The sequence below is a fragment of the Simochromis diagramma genome, unplaced genomic scaffold, assembly GCF_900408965.1.
Source record: "Simochromis diagramma unplaced genomic scaffold, fSimDia1.1 OVJJ01000320.1, whole genome shotgun sequence".
Lineage (NCBI taxonomy): Eukaryota > Metazoa > Chordata > Actinopteri > Cichliformes > Cichlidae > Simochromis > Simochromis diagramma.
Window position 1 is genome coordinate 11,819,900 of NW_024386773.1, and position 18,446 is coordinate 11,838,345.

The 18,446-nt window shown below is 38.2% G+C and overlaps 1 long non-coding RNA gene across 1 annotated transcript; it reads right to left on the reverse strand.

The window, feature by feature from the left end:
• Positions 1 to 7,342: 7,342 nt before the first annotated feature.
• LOC120719296 lies at positions 7,343 to 16,227 on the reverse strand. The gene is made up of 5 exons (XR_005692646.1): positions 15,774 to 16,227; positions 13,161 to 13,387; positions 9,386 to 9,525; positions 8,850 to 8,927; positions 7,343 to 7,574 (listed from the first exon to the last, which is right to left on the reverse strand). It is a non-coding gene; the product is annotated as an uncharacterized LOC120719296 (long non-coding RNA).
• Between the last annotated feature and the right edge of the window lie 2,219 nt (positions 16,228 to 18,446).

Genomic DNA, 18,446 nt, shown 5'->3' on the forward strand with positions numbered 1-18,446 from the left:
TCTGTATTATTGTAGGGCCTTTACCTTACACTACAAAGCACCTTGAGGCAACTGTTGCCGTGATTTGGAACTATATAAATAAAATTGAACAGAATTATTTAACACAGAAACATATAGTCAGATTTTGATCTGCAATGCAATTCCATCTGGAAAGTGTTGGATTGGCAGTGGCTTTGTTGTTCAGCATGACAGTGCCCACAAACATGCTGCTAACATAGTAAAAGCATACCTAAATACAAAAACACATAGTGAGACACTATCAGTCGGTGTATCTTTTTACTGTACAATATAAAGCGTCTTGAGGCGACTGTTGTTATGATTTGAATTGAACTGAATTGGCTTCTCCAGAGCCAGGACCTCAAAATTACTGAAGCAGTGTGGAAACAGAACAAAAGGCAGAAGAAGAAGAAGAAGAGCTTTCTTCAAGAAACCTGGAGAAATCTTCCCGAAGACTACTTAAAGAAATTACAAGAAAGCTGCCTAAAAGAGTTCAGGCTGTATTGAAGAACAAAGGTGATCATGACAAATATTGACTTTCAAGCGTGTTAGAAGATTACACACTCTGTTCTTTCTGTTCTTTCCTTATATACTGTATTTCCATGTATGTTTGCATGTGTTTCAATAATCTCTGAACATATTTCCCATTTTCCTAGTAAAATATGAAGAAAAGAGGTGTGGCTCAAGACTTTTGCACATCACTGTAAATAGTAACCTTCTTTTTTTCTCATTGGACAAATGTAATGCATTGGTAAGCGTTGCTTTTCAGATTGAAGTAGAAATATATTTTGATCAAGAAATTCATCATTATTAATTAACAGGGTTGTTTTGTATGTAAAAACAAGGTTATAAAATTCCCAGTTGAGAAACAAGTCACCTGCAGTGTAACCACATTTGTACTGTCTAAGAGGCAAAGGGTGTGTTTACTCATTCAAACAGCAAAAGTGGCTTTATGGACTGTCTGTGTTTGCTGTGTAAACAGTTGTCTTTTTCTCCTGGCATGCCGTCATTTTCACATCATACATTAGCAACTGGGATAGATCTGAATCTAAATCTTACACATCTCAGTAGAAATAATATTTAAAAATATTAAATGATCTATATTTTAATTTTTGCAATTTCAAAAAGAGCAATAATGGAAAGAATCTGCATCCTGATTTTTACATTATCAATCCAGTGGAATAAAATCACAGTCACAGCCCAGTACAGCTGCGCTGTAACAATTTATAAGCACAGTTTTTATATCAAGAACATTAAAAGATTATAAATAATAAACATTTTTCATGTTTTGTAACCACCACGGAGCAAATGTCCAAAAGATCAATTATCAGACTCCATGACTTGTACCATGATATGCTTTCCTGCCAAAATCTGCCAACTCCCCCTGTACAATCAACAGTGATGCTGATGTTACACCATCCAAAATGGACTATAATCAGTGTCTGCGTGTAACCTGGCACTAAAATCGTGTTAGATGATAGCGGTTGTTTATTTAAATTTCTGTTACTGGACTAAAAGGTCGCTTTCATCTGTATTAACAGAAGATCGAAGAATTCCTGGTTAAACTGAGTTGTTGGTCTCTGTGAAAGAAACATTAGCAAAAAACGAGGGGACAACCGAACAGACTAATTATTGTGTTTTGTATCACAAAGCCCAAGTCCATGTTACCTTCATGTGATGCTGTTCCATCTATATTTAATGCTAGGTATACCATGTTGGTGTCGCAATGCTTTTGATGCAGTCTCATCTATCTCCTGCGTAAGACCTTTATTAGACCGGCTTATTTTTCTGCACAGACTCTGTTATAGTTTTCTTTCAATCCTTAGTGTATAAATAAAGTATGCACATTTTGACAGTTCAGAAGTTTGAACTACAATGTGTGTGAGAGATAAGATTTTTGCAGGTGAATGAGAACATAAAGGAACACAGATAAGAAGTATAGCGTAGGGTGTGGGGTGCATTTGTCCCGAACAGGTTTTGTATCACATTACAGTAAACAGTTAAATTTGTGAATAGATGCAAATTTAAATGAGATTCTATTAACTATTACTGCCTCGAGTCAGCGATGGACAGTGAACTAAAATAAACTGATAAATATTGTGTGAAATTAATGTTAGTACTACATGGTACTTAAAATCCTGATCGTCAACAAAGCAAAAGTAAGTAGCGCAACAGAAGCTAATTGCTTATAGTCAACGTGAGCTGCAGAGCAGACTATGCACCTGATACTATGCACACTAGTCAGGTACCACCACCTTCGAGGTGCACATTTAAGTATCTGATGGCTAATGAACTGAAGAAGAAAAATCGTACAGCTCTCAATGAAGTAAGCAACTATTGTGTCACCTGCTAAATTTTGCAATAAAAACCAATCGGCATTAGCCACTAAAACATTTTTTAGAAGTAAGACGTATGATGTACAGTTTTTCTTGATTGACTTGACTGCTGCATGACAGCAAACTCCACATTTTCCAAACAGTTAACACACAGACCTAAACAGAGGCTCTCGTTGTCAAAGTGGCACGTTTTGTTTGCATAAGGCTCTAACCGTGCCAAAACATTTGAAATATGAAACAAAAGCAAATGTTGCCTCCAAATAAAATAGCTTGCAAACACGTATATGAGCTCTTCCAGTCAGTCATTACACAATGGACAGCAAAATACAAAACACAGCACTCAGTGCAAATCAGTGCACCATTGCTTGTCAATGTAGCCCATTACATAGCCTCCGTGTTATCTTTCCACATGTGTTATCTTTCCACATGTGTTATCTTTCCACATGTGTTATCTTTCCACATGTGTCAAATTTGGCTTCTTGCAATGAGTTGGACTGAAATAAATAAATGTGTGCTTTCTGTTTGGTTACCATAGCTAAAACAGTGGGGGTTGGGCTGCTTGAATGACATCTGTGTCAATCCATTGAGAAAAGGTTAACACATTTCCAAAAGGTGTCTTCTGCTCTGATGAGATAGTGATGATAAAAACTGAGTGGATCCCAGTTTCCTTAGGCAGGCCAAAGTAATCAAGAAAAACTGTAATATGGATGGGCAGCAGTAAATTGACACCATAGATTTCCACAGTAGTACAACCATCTGGCTAAGACTGGAAGTCCCCTTCATGCAGACACCATATAACACCCCCCGGACCTCTAGGGCAGGGGTGGGCAATCTCAGTCCACGAGGGCCGGTGTCCCTGCAGGTTTTAGATGTGTCCTCAAACCAACACAGCTGATTTAAATGGCTAAATTAGCTCCTCAACATGTCCTGAAGTTCTCCAGAGGCCTGGTAACGAACTAATCATGTGATTCAGGTGTGTTGACCCAAGGTGAGATCTAAAACCTGCAGGGACACCGGCCTCGTGGACTGAGATTGCCCACCCCTGCTCTAGGGGGTGTCATGTGATGCACTGCAAAAGAGCTGAAGTCCCGTGGCTTAAGTGTGAGGCCTACATAGATTGGGCTTGTTTTGGCCCATCCCATCAACGCTTGATTAGTCTGGAATCTGAGGTATTTAGAAGTTGGATTAATGCCCTCACCTCTGTAATGTCTTCTTTAAGCATTTAATAGCAGTGTTTAGAGAGAGGCGAGATGTATTGTCTTGGTGGGAAAGGCGTCAAAGCAAGGCGTTGCAATGAGAGGGTGTGCTTGGTCTGCACAATGTTTAGTTGCATGCTACATTTCAAAGAAAATATCAACATGAAGACCAACCCTAGCATAACACTTTAATGAGATGTTGAGAATTAGATACTGGTTTCTGCAGGTGTTATCTGAATTTTATGAGCCTGGTTTGAATTGCAGAAAACACAGTCTTGAAGTTTAAAATTAAAGGACTAAGGATGACACTTGCAAAGATATGCAGTTAGTGGGGTTAGGTTGATTGGTCATTCTAAATTGCCCATACGTGTGAATGTGGGTGTGAATCTGATGGTTGTCTGTCTCTAAGTGTTGGCCCTGCGACAGACTGGCGACCGGTCCAGGGTGTACCCCGCCTCTCAATCTATGGTAGCTGGGATAAGCTCCAGCGCCCACGCGACCCTGTAAAGGATAGGTGGAAGAGAATGGATGGATAGGTGGTAAAAAAAAATGCACTTTGCAAGCAGAGAGCTCTTCTTTCCTGTAACAAGAAAAGAGGCCTCTTGCCTGTGTTTGAAGAAGAACATAGATAACGCCTTAGTCTGTGGCTGCACGTGTGATGGTTTTAGAGGATAACCATGAGGACAGTTTGATGTTAACATGTGAGGTGAGCAGGTGAGTACTCTCTGACACCAGGAAGTGGCTGCATTAGCACTGCTCATGGAAAACAAAGATTTGACCTACTCTGGGAAAAGCAAAAGCCTACTGACTCACTGATACACTGACACGCTGACCCACAGACCCACTGTTTGCTGTTTGCCACTAAGTCCCTAATCCTTTACTCCACTCACAATCCCGAAAATCCTCTAGGGAGGGTTAAGGTGTCCGTCAGACTTGTTCCCCCCACCCCCCGCAGTGTCATGACAGGACAAGACGGTAAGAAACTCTCCCACACACTGTCCTTTCTCCCAGCAGACTTTCAGGCAAACAGTAAACAACACTCAGACATCTACTCACACTAATGATCGCACCATATACTAACTATGCTTTGACACACTGTTTTACTGTCCATTCTAAGATTCTTGAAGGAAAGTGTCTGATTTATTTGACCTGACTTGTCAAATCAAATCTTTAAAGAGGTCAGATTTAATTTTGCAATATGACACTGGCCGGCTGACTAATAGTGCAATTTATTATTTCAGGTATTTCATTCTTTTGTACGTACATGTCTTGGTAATTGCTGATACTTATTAAACAGCAATATCAAAACTTGACTTAAACATAAAAGTGAGCATTAACATGTCCAATGGGTATACAAGCTGTAAAAGGACAGAATACAAAAACATCTTATTACTTGTTAAATCTGTTTTGTTGCCATTTAAACTTTTACATTTTTGGACATCCAGTTCAACTGAAGTTATATCTTGATAGTCATTTTAGATGGGCCTGTATCTTCTGTGTTGCCTGTGTACTTCAATGTACAAGTACAATGTACAGAGCACTCAAATAACTCCTAAATCCACAGGATGATCCCATTACATCAGGCCTAGTTACCTCTTTTATCTCTATGTGTTACATCAGTGTGTTACATTGCTTTGACTTGTTGGGCACAGTCAAAGAGGTCATTCGACAAAAGCTTTCTCTGAATAAATTAAATTAAAAAATTAAAGATCATTTAATCGATCATGCCATCCCATTTATAATAGATAAAAAGAAGCAGAAATGCTGTCACATTAATAGGTCACATAAAAAGACTGTAGCTGTTCAAAAGGCTTGGACCAATTTAGTATTTCGGTGTGTTAGGAACGTCACTGTTTTTTGTTTTTCTTCTTCTTTTTAGCGGGGTCATACTAACTTAGAGAAAGTAATGGGTCACACACTGGATTATCTTTTCTAAAAGTCATTAGAGGTTAGAGTGCAGAAGAGATCCACCTGAAATTTTATATAAACATTTAAGTTAGCCTACATCATGCATCAGCTGTCTTATTTGCACCACTCCATATGACACATAACAATGCAGCAATACAGACTCACTACATTTCATTATCTTAACTGCCTATCAGGGTTGCTTTCAGACGGGTACTGGTGAGCTGGAGCCTACCCCAGCTGTTACAGGGCAAGAGCTGGGATGAAGGGACTATGGGATAGACTCAAAATATTTATACCTGAAAATGCTAACTTAAGTATTTTAATTACATGTAAATTTAAACATAATTTTGTTTCATAAGTACAACGTAAAATGTTAAATTTATTAGTAGGGATGGGTACCGGTATCGGTTCTGACATAAACGGTAGTAACCAGACCGAAAAGCAGCGCACATTTCGGTGCTTTTTTTTCCTGAGCTGTGATACACTTTAGATTGTAGCCAATCATTTTACGTTTCCGAGGATAGTAGGCGGGTCCAGGTACGTACGTTCTTTTAGAGCAGAGCTACAGATTAAAAATGCCCAAGGCAAAGCGGTCAAAGTCTGGCTGTACTTCTCAGCAAAATATGCAAACTCAGCACCCTACAACAAGTGCTTTAAGCTGATACTGTGATACTGTCAAAGGAGGTAACACCTCGAATGTGATGAAACACCTGGCGACGCATAGAGTTTTTTTTAAAAGCCGAAAAATGCGCCGTATTTGATAGCTTGCTGCGAGACCTCACATCGTGCACATCTACTGCGGGTGGGTTGCCTGTTATCGGACCCGGAGTTAGCAACATCCCCCAAGAACCCGAAGAGGAGAGTCCTGGCCCCTAGCCCTGCCAGTGTAGCAGAAATGATGATGATGGCCGCAGCATCACCTACTCTGCGTGAGTAGCTTAATGTTGTTCGTGTGGAATTTACGTTGAGTAGGCTAACCACGTTATTACATTAATGCATGTAAGGTGAACTAGCAAACACCGTCGTAGTTACATGCGGCTGTCTTCTTGTTTGATGGCAGATACTCCCTTCACCCTGGCCAAAAAGGCTAAAATGACCAAAGAAAAAGTGGAAAACAGCTAAACATGAGAGGTTTTTGGACAAAGTTTGTGTTTTGTCCATTGTTTAAGCACTGCTTCCAGCCAAGAGTGATGCCATATATGCCCCATAGCTGCAGAAAAGGCTAACATTGTTATCTTTTTACAAAAAAACAGCTGAACATGAGAGGTTTTTGGACCAATTTTGTGTTCTCCATTCTTTAGGCACCGGTTTGAGCACCGTTTAAGCACCGGCACCGTTTCAAAAGTACCGGTTTGGCACCGGTATCGGATAAAACCTAAACGATACCCATCCCTATTTATTAGAACTGTATAAAAGAAATTTACTTGGTTGATATACATTCAGTTTACATCAGGCATATTTTCCTCAATGATTAGTTATGTAAATAAATAGACCTTTGATTTGATATATTTCAGATATATTTTACTCATGATTATTGCTTCATGCTTATGAAGGCCAAGAACCATTTTTGGCGTGCATTTCGTCCAAGTATGTCCTAACAAAAAGTAGAAAATCTGTCAGATAATGAGGCATAATGAGCACACAGTGTGATAACGTCATAGACTACAGGTCTCCCGAGAGACCACAAAAAAGGGTCACAGAACTTCAAAATAAAAAAATGCAAAATGCCTTGTTTTTGTATTAAAATGGGTTGCAGAAATGGCACAATCTTAATTTTGTTGCTACTAGTAACCTAAAGAAGAAAACTACTAATTTAAGATTAACAAATCTTAAATTGATTTCTTAAATACCAAATTATTCCAAAACATTTTTAAAATTTCATATAAAATGCGTGATCATTTAAAAGTTCCAACAAATTAACTGGAAGTTTTTTCGCTGGCATAGTTCCACTGTTTGCAAAAGTCAACATCAGACACAAACTTTCACTCTTGGTGGCGTTGTTTAAGTGATGAGTCTGAGGGTCATTCATTCAGATATACTACAGAAATCCAATTAAGTCAACCCCTACTTTGCTGTGATCGTGCTCTTCCCTCTGTCACATTTCCACCAAGAGTCAAAAAGTCCAACGTACTGAACTCTGCACAAACAAAACAATAACAGGAGAAGAGGTCTGACTTATTACACACAACAAAGCCTTTATTTAGAGCTAAATTTTACACAAATTCAATTAATTAATTATTAAGAATTAATATTTATGAGGTATTCTCTTTCAAATCTTTGAGGGAGCAGATTAATAAAAAATATTATACCTGGAATCAGAAATAAGTGCAACCTCTCGCTTTGCAATGTTCTAAAATTGGCACCAATTAGAAGAACAGATATGACTGGAGGGAATACTATCTGCTATAAGTGTTATTTAAAGTTTGGTCAGGAGAGGGCACTAGACTTATTGTTTGTTTGTATGCGTCAGTAAGCAGTACTGGCAATGAAGATGGGAGCTAAATCTACAGCTATTCAAGGCATTCCTTAAAAACGCTCCTTGTAATGTTGTGATTAAGTTCTACCCTGATGCCAAACACAGCTGGGACCACAGAAGAACGCTGGATGGGAAACATTTTATGCATCTTCTTTAGAAAAATGTTGCCGAGTCTCTGCTGTAAAGGGAATCGAGTACACTATTAAGGAAAGACACCCAGCACCTGAACCATATTCCACGGAATTGCACAACTACCCAAAGGACACAGCTATTTCAGTCCTCGTTTCAAATGTTAGCGTTTATTTTTTGTTAATTATAGGGTGGAAAACACACACAAGGTTACTTCTAGATGTCTGACTTCTGACAATGTAATGAGCATATCACTGTAATGTGTCTGGGCATGCCAAAGTAGGATTTTTCTAGTTAACTTTAGGTTTATGAGCGATTAGGCAGCAGTGTCTGCAATACAAGCCTTTGCTTGTTGGTAAAAAAAAACAAATGCACTATCGGAGAAGTAGCATTTCCTTAATCAAAGAGGTAAATCAGAAGCTCTGATGCCTTGCAAACACTTGGGATGTTTACTGTCCAGTTTGCATGGTGCAAATGTTTTTTTTTTTAGAGCAGAATGCAGCAAGATGTGTGACATAGAGGCTGATGTGATTTTGGGGGCACTAAAAACCTAGGCCTAAGACAAAAGATGCAGGAGTTCACCAGAACACTGCTTTTTTCCCTTGCCAGAAAGGTCTCTATAAGCCTTCTCTCCAGCTACAATAGAAGGATAATAGGCGCTAAGCCTGAAGCAAATCAGTGTGTGTGCCAAAATTTCTTGTCTAAACATATTTAAATGGGCACATTATAAATGTCTATCAGTGATATCAGTGCTATTCTTTGTACCTATCAACCAGAAACATGTCTATACTTCCTAAAGACACTTACCTGACAGCTTACATTTTTGAACACAAAGACCACCCAACATCAAGACAGCACCACGTTGTCGACCATCTTTGGCATCATCTAAAGTTGAAATAACATGAGATGCATTGATACAAACAAACACTGTACAGATATGTGGATAAAAAGTAACAGATATACTCGTGTGTTTCCTCAGCCGCACATGAAAGCCACTTAGAGACAATTTTATGATGATGCATAAAAATGTGTCAAGACCTAGGCTCAAATACTACCTCAAACACGAATGTGAAAAACATGGCAAGTGCTGAAAGTGGTCCTGACATATGGGCTGTTTACAGTTTAGTAAGCAAGAATGCCATCGTCAACAAGAAAAAAGGTCATGGATGTTGGGTGCCCTTGTTTGTGTCTGTTGTCTCTTCAGCTGAATAGCTATGAATCTTGGCCGTGCTGACCACTCACGCATTTTGCAGTGTATGCAAACTCTTTGTAACATAGTAACTAACACTTCAAATGACATGACTGACACACAACCTTCAACATAAATATATTCTTTCACATACCTTGCTTGAACATTTCTTGCTTGAGACTTTTGGAAGCACCTTTCTTGTCAACATGTACACGGGATGTGGGGCTACAGGTAGAACCTTGGAAAATGGTTCCAGAGACAGCCATCAACAGTTTCCCAGACTAGTTTGAGACACTGCAACAACCAAAATGAGAAAGTCGTAAACATGCATTACAGACTTGCCCCTCAACACAGACAGAAAGACGAGTTTGAGATACTGCAGCTGAGGAATGACATTCCTGATGCATCTCAAACATCTTTGCCCATTTCTGCCATGGACTGCCACAAATGTGGTCTGAATACTGCCAGGGGAACTTATTTACATCACAAATAGTTACAAGCCAAATGGCTTCCCTCAGTTCTTCCCAATCTCATGCCAATATTTTCTCTATCGTGTGTCTGAGTCATTTGAATGTGGGCACAGCAGATCTCAGGTAAGTGTACCTGGAATAAACCCTAATGAGCAAGCCAGTTGGTAACACCCAGCAGCCCCTTTGGGAGTAACTAAATACAGCTCAACAACAGTGCTCTGGTGAAGACCAAATGTCTTTGACCAAAGCCAAAATATGAAACTTGTCAGTTGTTCCTCATGGTTTGTGTAAGTGCTGCCGGTCTACCTTTGGGCATTCAACACCGGAACTATAAGACTTTGGTTTAGAACAGAAGATCGATCTCCTGGAAATGAATGTAATGGAAAAGCAGATCCTTCTCAGAGAATAAATTCGGTCAGCAACCATTTTTTGCACATTCTACAAAGTTAGGTGACAGTGTTAATAGCTAGTGAAACTAATGTGGCCCTCTGGCTTACATTGGATCAATGAACAAACATTTATTTTGGCTCCTCACCAAATGGAACATCTCTTTCTCGGCAGGTACATTCAGTTGCTGACAACTCATTTAGCACAAGAATAAACAATATTTCTGCCACTAATTTTAAGATTTTTGACAAAAAAAAGGTGACAAGAGAACAATAACATGTTTGAACATAAAACCTGGACCATAATGTGCCTTCTCCAGAATAGACTGAAATACCTGCTTTATGTCACTTGACAGCAAAACACACCATGAATATAATGATATTTAGATTAATCCCAAATTTCAAACATCTACCAAATATACAGATAACTTTACCAAATTGTACTGCAGTGTATCAAGTCCTACTAACATGCCCAGTCTCCTGAATTGCTGTGGAACCTCTACAAATTGTTGGTGCATTTCATTTTTTTAAACCAGGGGTCTTTAACTAAAATGAGCTGTGGGCCACTTTAGTGTTCAAGTAGTACAAACAACAACAACAACAACAACAAACAAACAAGAAAACACCCACAAATATTTCCAGAAATGTAGTGTTTTGTTTGTTTTTTCACATTTCAAATATTGTATAACAAGACAAAACTGCAAATGTGAAAGCAATTTTTTTTCTCACTCTTAACTAACTGAAGCCTTTCATTGAACTGCAAATTAAACAAACTGGTACTCTCTTTCTGGCCGGACACGTGGCAGCACTTCTGCTATAATTTTCTTTGTATTTAACAAAATAAAAATGCAGATATAAGTGTACACATTAGTTTTTGACACGTAAATATACGGGCCACAAGTAGGGGTGATGTGGGCCGCAAGTGGCCCTCGGGCCGCGCGTTTGAGACCCCTGTTTTAAACTTTTGATTCCACTACAAACGGATCATTTAACCTGCAACTCCTAGTTTGGCCTCTGGGGACAGCGGAAAACAGCAATTAAAACACTGATACGCTCATATTGATGCATCACCTTTAGTTGAAATGATGACAACAGATCATTTTAAAGTGAATCAAGGCAATGATCAGCTTTAGCATTCGTTTAGAGTCATATCTCAGTGTGTCTTTAAAGTGTAAGTCAAGCTTTCACTTTACATTTCACTTTGCTGATTCTAGATTGGAACAGCTCTGCTGCAGCTAAATGGATCAGCTGTGGACTAGGCTGATGCGCATGACCACCTAAAGGAAACAGTGAAGTAAATGCAGACAAAAGTTCTGATTAGGAAAACTGCAAACCCAATAGCAATGAAAATTGTGAAAGAGTAAAGAAAATGTTTACAATTTCAGTGTATATACAGTATGTGGCCAGTGGGAAGTGTACAAGTCTTTTATATATACATATATATATAATGTGTACTTTATGAGCACACCTCTGCCTAGGCCTGTCCTGTCTCACTTGGATGACTGGTTGACTATTAACTCAGATAATGTAATAACCATTCAAAGCAGTGATGTCCTCCAGGCTCCAGGAGTCCAGGTCATCCTGTCTCGCTCCAGATTTGGCTCCTGAGCTGCTTAATGGTCACTGAGTTTTACTGGTATTTAGTCATAATTAGGTTTATGGTACTTAGTTTTTGAGGAAATCTGCCTACCATGGCTGAAATGAGAGCTGTACAAGTGAATGAAAGTAAATGTTGTGTGACAGAGAGCAAAAACACTGTGAGAAAGGCACCATTAATCTCTACAGACCTGAGGAGAACTGTAGAGTTGAATGATTATTCACTGTGGGTGTCTCGAGACACTACCCCTACAGTGTTCCCGATCCATTGTTTTCATGATCCATTGTTAGTGTAAACATACTGATTGATCATGTTTTAAGTATCCTAGTGTTTATTCCATGTACAACCACTACTGTTTAGTTTATAATAACAAGAAAAGAACATCAGTAAGAGGTCAAACTGTGACCACAGGATACCCCAAAGAGTGTTGCTGTTGGAAAATACATAAATGCTCTTACTTTATTAAGAACATTTTTCATGGGCAGAGACAACTGTATAAAAACTCAACTTGAGAAACTGGGAAAACAGCAAAGTCGGAGAAATGATTGACTTTGTGTCATTTTCAGCCGGAGCTTGAGCTGTGTGTGGTGGTCTTCCACTATGAGTTTTTGATACAGCCATCAGAGGGAGCCAAACTCATCACTGTTTTATTCTAAACACAACGAATGAAAAATATGTGGGAAAACGTAATTGTGGGGGAAAAAATCCCACCTTTTTCAGATTCTGAATGAAACTTTTCAAATACATCTTCAGATTAAGAATCTTCTACGATTCTGTAAAGCAGGTGGGTTGTGAGAAAGTGTTTCAATGAGGACAGGGGCTGCTGTATTTAAGTAGTCTGTGATCCAGCAGGAACTTGCATCAGCACAGCTCAGGGAATTAATGTCACAGTCCTCACTGTTTCACCTTAACCCACACTCAGGTCTTACCACACTCAGTTTCCTGTGGAGACCTAATTCTGTCAGATACAACTAAACAGAATCCATCCAATCAAGTTCTTGTACACAAGCTTCTCAGGTGTGTATCGTCACAGCTTAAAGATAAGTAAATAAGTAAATGGCGCAGTTTGTTGGTGAAATATTAAAAACAAAGCCATTTACTTGGGTAAATTAGGTCAGTACGTTTTAAACTGAAAGACACAAAATGTAATACAAGAGCAAAGCAGGCTCCTTTCTTTGATCTTCTTTAACTGATTACATTGAAAACACAGATGCAGCTACTCATGCTAAATGTGGATATTATCCTTTCACTTAGCTGCTACATCCATGCATCTACCCATGCTCATATCCATCCACCCATTTTCTTCTACCTATCCAAATCAGGGGCGTTGGAGCTTATAACAGCTCTCATATGGTGAAAGACGGGGTAGAGAAGTCTGTCACAGGGTGATTTAGTTGATAGACCTTGGAAAAATGAAAAGTTCATTACAAATCTTTATGTGGAGCAGCACAGTGGTGTGGTGGTTAGTACTGTTACCTCACAGCAAGAAGGTCCTGAACTCCAAACCAGTATCTGGCTGGGTTTTTTCTGCATGGCGGTCTCCTGGGTCTGTGTGGGACTGAACTGGATTTGCAGAAAACAAAATCAATAGATGGAAGTTTTTTATGTGACATTTGAATCCATACATACCCATCCCACAACATAAAGTGTCATCAGATTTCCTCTCCTGATTCACAACTGGTGGAACTTGTAGATCTGCAACACTGAAACATAACAGTTCAACATTTGACTGAAAATGCGACACAACGGCTGTAAATATTTTTAGTAATTTCACAAAATTGTGGGTTAAGCAGCATATCTGAAGTTCTCTTTGTCATCTCATTCATTGAGGTAAGGGGGGAATGTAATCATCCATTGGGTCACTTAAGATAAGTGATAAAAGCATACAGTGTGTTTTATGCACAAATTTAAAAATATTAGGAATATAGGGAGCATATGTACACAAGTTATACCTTATCCTACTAAATGATATCACCCTCCATATTTTTATAGATTTGCAAGTGTAAATGGTGTGTATAGGACATTCTTGGTGTTTCCCGGTGTTTTGGTTTGCCCTGTTTTCATCTTTTATAATGCTGCCCTCTGGTGACCGTCAGTCAAATAAGAGAAAAAGTCTTCGTTTTCAAAATGAAATGTCTCATAAAGGGAAAAAATGAAAACATTTCACACTTCATCATTATCACTGTTTACAGAATGATTTAGTTTAATTTAATTAATCTACATTTGAATAGTGAAATAATTTAAATTTAAATTGTTTTCATTTACTGTTATTTAGATTCATATTATTTAGTAACAACATTTATATGAAGAAATATACTTCACATAGCAAGAAAGAAAATAACTGTTTATTATAATATATATAAACTGCATATTCATATAATGATGTGCTGTCCTTGTTTTATCTATTTAATATCACAGTTTTTCATTTGCAACCTTTATCAAAATCAGAGTAAAGTAAAAATAAAGTTATTAAACTTCTGAAGTTTTAGTAATTAAACACAAAAATACCACAAATAATTCAAATAACGCAAATAATAAAATGTCTTCATTGAATTTGTTTAAATTGTTTTTCAGTTTATTGAAAATGCATTTAAACAGGTACTTTGTGTTAGTGTCTAATGACTAGTTAGCTAATGACTATCAGCCAGTGCTGTAAAATGTTTATCATCCACGCCTCCATGACTTCATGTTCTTAGTTGATCTGCTATATTATGTATTCATTACTCTGTAAGCAGAGTTCCCTTTGTTGTATATTAAAATCTACTGTTAGATAGATTAGATAGATAGAGATATAGGCAGTAGCAAAACACTGTAGACCTCAGATAAAAGAAAACCAAACCAAAATTAAAACAGAAATCTTCAGCATATTATTTTTTTATGCAATTCTAACAAAAAACAACAAAACCTAAATAATGTAGGTGATACAAATTGGGAAGATTTGGCTAAATTGCAGAAAACAAATTTATCATTTAGTTTAAATAACTAATACATCTCGAATACTCTGCTGTATCTTTTATGACACACACGCGCGCGCACACACACACACTGGCCTTGCAGCTGCAGTCAAAGAGACTTTGGCTGTTGCATTGGCTTCTTTGTAAAACCATGCCTGGGGAGGCGTTTCCTGATTATTAACTTTAGATCATTTATACCTGAAATAAAAATCTGATTCCAAACTCTGATGCCGATCTCCAGCTCGCACCGTGCACAAGCTGGACTGTAACATAAACCTGTCCTCCCACTGTCCCAGAGGTGATCCCAGCCTTACTCTGGGAGTAACTGGCTGACTGAGGATGTTTGTCAGCCAACGTGTCTAACCTGAGCCTTGTTGGCTAAAAGCTCGTGTTCATGTGCAAGCATGTGTTTAGTCTTTCTTTTCTCTTCTACCCACCTGGCATGGTCTTCTTTGTGTTTGTATATTGACAACAGACTCCTGATGATGCTGACTTCTACATAGTTTATACTTGTTTACAGTTTATTATACTTTTAATCATTTCATAATTTTATTTGATTTATATAAATTTCCCATGTTGACTTCATACATTTCTGTGATCATTTGTGATGAATTGTCTAGAAGGAGCTACAGAGGAGTTTAACAGGTATACTAGTCTAACAATAATAATAATCTATGCATGTCAAAACACTTGGTTTAAGATTCATCCCTTTCTAGACAACAAGATGATATTTAATCAATGCAAAACTCTAACTGCATTCACTGTACTTAAATAAGCCCATTTAAACATGGTTTTATTAGTATTCATGCATGTAAAATATTTGCACTGATGTTTCGGATAAACTGACTAATTGATTGGTCTCTGTTTAATAAAAACTGATCATATATATATATTTGGAACTGACAAATCAGCTGAACAAATGCATTAAAGAAATGTTGTAAAACAGAGAACAATGGCATTTTTCTGCACTCCAGTGGAACTACTGTTGCTATTTAATCTATGCAGTAATAAATGCTGCAGATTTGACGGCAAACGTGGTCCCTGTTGTTAATATGCATTGTAAAAACCACTACACTAAATTCACCAGCCATTAGATCTCTTGATAAACACTGCAAGACCTCTGTGCAGCACTTACCTCTTCCACTGCAGTGACTGAAGGCATACTGTTCCTCCTCTCAGGTTGCTTATCCCCTGCAGTCCTTCTTCTCCAGTTTCCCCCTCTCCAGTGTGCAAGGGCCTGGTGCAGACACAGTGCACCCTTATATGCACTACCTGCATAGCTGCAGTACTGTCAGCCCGGGACCCCGGGCCAATGGGAATAAAACATGTGCAAAGGACCATCTGCAATGGAAAACGAAATCCTGTAAAAGATTTGGTGGATTTTGCAGCACGGGGGAATGGCGTCCAGCTGCCTTGGGTCTTAGTGACAGATGCTTTCTCTCCCTCTCACTTGGCTAACATGCATGCTTCTCTGTTTCCTCCAGTGAGCTTAAATACTTAAACGGCTTCATTCAAGATGCTCCTTAACTCTGCACACATACAGCACTTTCTTTAACCTTCAACACACATTACAATAAAGATGTACTTTATGATGTAATTAATTTAGTAGTGTTTGCACTTCATGCTTCATGCTATGTGCATATTCTCATTCATATATATATAAAGATAGATAGCTATAGATATATGTAGATATAAATATATTACACAATAATAGATGATCAAGTAAACCTAAATATCTCAGTCACGCATGTAATTATGATCCACCAAACTGTATCTATTGATTAAGGACAGTGAAAGACTTTAACAGACTAACGTCAGGTTTCAAGAAAACAACCTGATCAGTGAAGCGGCATCGTATTTACAGCTCTCAGTAGTCACCTGAACTGAAATGCCATAGCTGAAAGCTTCTTCTGTACCTACACCACAGTACCAACATTGTTTCTAATCCATCTGTTGATGTAAACTCTATATGAGCTTTGAAGGCAGGCATCTGTAATTTTAATCCCTGTCCCATACACATTTCTTTTTCAGCCAAATTTGGGAACTTGTTGGTGTCGGTTCTATTACAAATCTCAGTTAGACTGCCTCTCTGAAGACATTGTATCATGCTATATTACACCCATTTCCATAATGTTACATGCAAAAGGTCAAAGGGTCAACAGACTATGTCCTTAAGGTTGTAAAGTCTACCAGTGTCATACTAATGTATATTTTCAGGGTTCATCCAGTTGTCAGAGAATAGCTTTGTATTAGGTTATCTATGCAGTACTACTCACTTATTTTGACTTGTCAGATTAACACAATGCAGATACACAAACACGTCATTAAGACATCTCAGAAATACTTTTTTGAAGTGTGTGTGTGATTTTGTCTTGTTTTTCAGTGACTCACAGTGAGTGATTCAGTAAGACAAGATTTACTTCTTCACCTTTAATCCCATCCATTGATAATCTCAAGTGAAGCCAGTGTTGGATTCTCCCTACAATCAGATTAAGCATATGGCTCCAGCATCTGTGAGCTAATTTACAGCCAAGAGTTCCCTGCTTGGCTGCTACAGCAGCAGATATGTTAGGACTTAAGCCGACAACTCTCATTGACAAAATCTGATTTAACCGCTGGCCGTATGCTGTCAAAGGATGCCGGGCTGGTACGGGTCACCAACTGTTCAGACTTTGACTCAGCTTTCATTGTTTCCTCACAATAAAAATGCAGTTATTTCCTCAGACAGGCAGAAAGAGCTGCTATCAGTGATATGCTCAACAGTGATCCACCAGCCTGAAAGGTAATGTATAATCAGTTGAATAAACATTTTAACTTAAAATTTTCTCTTATAATTACTACTTCTAGATTATTTTCTACCAGTGTATTGTAAATTGTGTCTCTTACATCATCAGCTGCAAAATGTATGTAAGTTGGAACACTGTGCAAGTTGTTGGTCTGGACTATGATCCAAGTGGTTTTAGCTATTAAAGATACTCTAGCTTTTAGTCCCGTTTTTCAGTTTAATCATTTTTCTTCACCACGTACAAAAGACAAGTTATTAATATGAAGGCCGATGTGGGTTATCCTGTGAAACTAGTCTAGTCGAATGCTGTAACCATGTATGTTTCTTAGCTTCCATGTGTTGGTGGTTAAGGTTTTAGGAACTCAAACACAGAGAAGCATTGACATAATGTATAATGTATGACCGTTAACAATACAAACCGCAAGAAGCACAAGCTTTTATCCAACCTTAGGACGACCTTAAATGTCATGTTACTCAGCTACAGATACTTTATGATTCAGGGAGTAAGCACTCTTTGAAGTGGCGTTAATCATAGAGATGCTCTAGCAGAGTAAGAGTCCAGTACAAGTGTCCGTGGATCATTTGGACTTTGATATGACAACACACAGCGTAAAGGTTTCTCGGTGACTGACCATTACTGACCTTTTCTGATAGCCAGATTATTAAAACAGCATCTTGAGGTCTACCAACGAGCATGAACGTAAAGCCAGACTTTCTACTTCACTGCATGTAATGTCCAGAAATATTCAATGAAACTTTTAACCTGATAATTACGTGACTGAAGGTGCTGGAATTTCACCACTTTCAGGGAAGTAACAACAATTTTTACTTTAAAATTTACAGCTTTGTTCTTTTGATTGGTTTTTAAAGTGGGGGCATTTCTGCATACAACGACACGATGATATCACAGATATTTATCACCAAACTCTCCCTTTCAGCTCCATGCAGACCTCAATCATCCTTGTGCTTTCCTGTCTTACAGGAAAATGGTAAATATTGGCTTTATTAAATATTACTTAGATA